The sequence below is a fragment of the Diadema antillarum genome, unplaced genomic scaffold (genome assembly GCF_040938485.1).
Source record: "Diadema antillarum isolate AM-2024a unplaced genomic scaffold, OU_Dant_1.0 seq00001118_RagTag, whole genome shotgun sequence".
Lineage (NCBI taxonomy): Eukaryota > Metazoa > Echinodermata > Echinoidea > Diadematoida > Diadematidae > Diadema > Diadema antillarum.
In genome coordinates this window covers 445,562-450,195 of record NW_027271932.1, presented here as the reverse complement: position 1 = coordinate 450,195, position 4,634 = coordinate 445,562, and positions in this window count along the sequence as shown.

Below are 4,634 nucleotides of genomic sequence, written 5' to 3'. Positions count from 1 at the left end.
CAGCAGGTGAAAGTGTCAACATTTCCTTGATTTTATTTTTTGTTCCGGGGGTGGGGGGGGGGGGGGGGGGGGGCGATGGAAGGAACAGGTTTTGTGCACAAGCTTAGGCATCTTTTCCTGACTCATTATTTTTACTCTACAGTCTTAAGTCTTAAGGAAAAATGAAACCCAGATATACAGAAGGTGTATGTTGATTGAGAAAATGCAGCAATACTCATACATTCTAGAACACATCTGTGATGTTTAAGAAAAAAAAAAGGATCGTCCATTCAATAGTTATGAGTTTTTAAAGTTTCAACTGCCATTGCTGAATTGGGAGACCTTCAGACTTCCTGACGGCATGCATGGACAATGATATGGAAAAAAAATGAAGATAATTTAAAATTTTTTCATTTTTTTTAGCATAATGAAAATGCACTTGACTAACCTCTTTCACAAAACAGGGAAATTGTATTACCCTTCACATAATGATGTCTGTATCTAGAGGTACTTTTGACTAAAAAGAAATAAAATGTTGTGGAATTCTCTTTATATTTTCTTTATATCATTGTCCATGCGTGATATCACTAACTGTTGCACTGTTCTCCATCTAACGATGGCTGCACCAAAACTTTAGAATTCATAACTTTTCAATGGATTGTCTGATTTTCCTCAAACTTTGCTGATGTTTTCCTAGCATTTGCTGCATTCACTCAATCCACATCTGTATTTTTCCATGCCATTTTAAATCTTTTATGTGGAACAGGTTTTGTGCACACCACAAGTTTAATTGTCTTTCTGTGACTCACTTCTTACCCTGTATTAGTAAGTGCATATGAAGGGAAAATCTTACCAGGATGGTAGATATTTTGTTGGTTGTTTCAAAGGTGTACAGATACCTGTAATTCCTCAGTACTCTTGTATCTTGGTTTTTTGAAAAAAAAAGTTTCACAATTCAGCTTCCTCTGTGTCTGTATTTTAAGATGCAATGTACATAAACTCCTTTTAATGTTGGAGAAAGTTTGTAGTACTGTTGGTGAATGGTGTGTGGATTGTGGCTTACATATGGTATGTTCTACATTCAAACAAACTCTTACCGGTTAATTTGTGTACAATGGTCAAGATAAAAATTGTTTTATTTTTCAGGAATTTCGGCCATTGATATAAATCACCTCTATACCAATATTCAAATTATGGTTGGACATTCAATGAAACCAAGGTTCTGGATACGCAGTAGATTTAGCGATTCTCTTTTTTTTTTCATGACCTTCACTAGCAAACTGATATTCAGAAAATGAATAACCTTCAAAAATATTACCACCTGTAACACAAGTACTCTGTATTTAAATCTCCAAGATGGGATATCATTCTTAATTTTTTTTTTTCCAAAAAGAGAAAATATGTATTTCTCAGCTTCTTGGTTGCATAATCAACCATTCAGCAAAATTGTCTTGCAAGGCCCAATTCACAAAAATACATGGCGTGTACAAAATGATATAAGAAGCATTCATTATATCAGAATCAAATGAATGTGCACTCATGTACAGTCAAACATATCTTAGCAGCCACATGATTAATGTGCTCATTACAAGCTTGGAGGGGGGGGGTGTATGTGGCCTTGAATACAATGGCCACCTGTCTAATGTGACCAGTGGCCACCTTTCATTTCCTCTAGATCATACAAGTAATGCACTGTGTATAGTGGCCACAGATTACATAATTATGAGCAATGTCTGGTGATGCACTAAAGTACATGTACCTTTTGTTTTTTCTTTCACCAGCATTCCTGAATCTGGCATACCGTACCAACCCTGTTTTGAGGGTCAGTTTACAGTGATTTTAGTTTGAAATGAAAACGAGACTGAATAGCGTTTGCACTCAATCACTTCTGAGATATGATAATTCATGTTGAACATTTGTTACTGCTAGTACAGCACATACGATTGTATGTGACGAAATCTAGTTGGTCGCAGTTTGTAGTGACCACTAGTCTGTGAAGAAGCTTGTTTGTGTGTGTATGTGTGCTTGTGTGTGTGTGTGTGTGTGTGCTCTGAGTGATTGCTTTGTACAGGTTTGTTCATTTCCTTCTGGGAGATGAAAATATGAATGTAATGTTGGAATTGTTGGATGTTGAATAGATTTGTATTATGCAAAGCTGCAACAAGCTACTTGAATGTATGGTATCACTTCTGTCACACAAGTCAGGGTGTTTTACCTTGCTCAAGTAAATAATATGGTGCTTACACCCTTTAACAATGCTTCTTCTGGTTTTCATGTGATGGTATGAACAATGTTGGCTGAAAACTCAATGGTTTGAGTCAGAGAAGAAATACACTCTTCATTGTATGGATGAAGTTCAAGCTTCAACACTCAAAGTGTCTTGTCTTTTTATCTGTACATTTCAAAGTGTCAGTACTCCACAAAGTTTACTTACATGGCCGCCTCAACAAAATATGTTCTCTTATGCAGGAAAAGATAAAATAAAATAAAGCAGAAGGAAGACTACTCCATTGCTGTATGAGTGTAATTATTGTAACTTTGCGTGGATAAATAGTGAGTGGAGCTGGAAACCTTGTGAAGTGTGAGCCTGAAAATGGACTGTGTATGGAGTTGGGTGTATGATATGCATGTGTAAGCGTCGAGCAGTCAGTACATGGAATATGGTGTGAAGGTGTGAGTGCCGAGTACTTGCAGTCATTGTTGGGTAGGGGGTAAGTGCAAAAGTGTAGAGTATTCGGTATTGAGTAGGGTGTAAATGTGTGAGTTTTGAGTATGATAGTACCTGTGGACCAGAGAAAAAAATATGGAAGGGTTGAGTAGTCATTATGGAGTTGGGTGTAAATGTGAGTGTTGAGTATGGGTAGTCTGTATGGAGTGTAGAGTAGAGTATACCGGTATTCAACATCCAAAGTCTGTGACACAGAAAGGGATTCAGTTATCTGGTTTGAAAGTGTGTATGTGTGACAAAAAGACATTCTGTTTGTTTGTGCATTACAGTGGACGGCAACTGGCTGTAATTATCACTTTGATTTGTGTTTGTATACATGATATGTCTGTGTGCGTGTGTATAATATATGAAGAGTTTGTTCGCAAAAACCGATAGGTCCATATTTGCCAAATGGAGATATTTGGGATTAAAGGGAAGGTAAACCCAAAGAGCAATGTGGATTGAGTGAAAGCAGCAACATTAGCAGAACACATCAGTGAAAGTTTGAGGAAAATCGGACAATCGATGCAAAAGTTATGAATTTTTAACGTTTTGGTGTGGGAACCGCTGGATGAGGAGACTACCAGAGGATATGACGTATGAGTGGACAACAATACAAAGAAAATATAATGGAAATACAACAAAAATTCACTTTTCTAGAATTATGAAAGAGTAATGGACCAACCACTTTCCGAAAGCAGGCGGAATAATTGCTACCCTTAACATATGTCAATATCAAGTTGATGGAATTTGTAATTTTCGTGAAAAATGGATTTTTGTAGTATTTTCGTTATATTTTCTTGGTATTGTTGTCCACTCATACGTCATAACCTCTAGTAGTCTCCTCATCCAGCGGTTCCAACACCAAAACTTTAAAAATTCATAACTTTTGCATCGATTGTCCGATTTTCTTCAAACTTTCACTGATGTGTTCTACTAATGTTGCTACTTCCACTCAATCCACATTGCTCTTGGGGTTTATCTTCCCTTTAAAGGTCAAGAAAAATAAAGAGAACGATAAGAAAATGTTTGCTTCTTCTGACCATAACTTTAAAAATGTACCTTTATATGTAGTGACCAATATATCATTTTAAAGGTATTATTTTTTACTTTATGACAGAGGTCGTACTTCAAAATCTTCAAACTTCATATGGTGATCAAGCACTATATAGTAGTCAGGCAATCATGTGATGTTATTGCATTAGAATTTATTTGAAGCCACAGGAGGTATTAAGTGGTGATTGTTTAAAAAGCTTCAGATCGTTCTGTCAATTAGTTTTATCAATATATCCATCTATCACTTCACATTTTGTGCATTTTTACACAGATTACAATAGTATATACAGAAATCAGTCTTAGTATACAAGTCTGCAAAATATCCAGTATACAGCTACACCTTAAAAGAAACTGCTTGAGATCTGGTTTTAAAACTAGTGTAAAAGTTGAAACAAAAGACGTGACAATCACATTGTATATTAAATTTTCTATCATGGATGTCATTTCACATGAATTAATTCCTATCAATTTCTTCTTTGCTGGCTTATCATTATTTATTCGGCATTTGCGAGACAATACGATAGAGTGCGTGATCAAACAGCAGACAAACATTAACGCAAGAAAAGTACAGGAAGTCAGGCCTTCCCTGTTGTGCTTCCCTAAGTTGCTTACAAGTTGATTAACATCAACATCAACATGCATAATTATATCACACTCAGGCAACCTCTCTTTCCTTCCACAATTATGATTTCAACTGACTGTTGAAACCCCATTTTTAGCGGCCACACTCCGATCCACAATCTCTATCAGAAGTAATAATGTATTATATGTTCTTGTTTTGCGATGCCGAGAGCAGAACTCCACAGCTCCCTCTATTGGTAAAAGTCTTACAGACTTGGGACTGCGTTTTGGCCACAGCAGTGACAATGAACGGTAAGATGCCCACAGGATA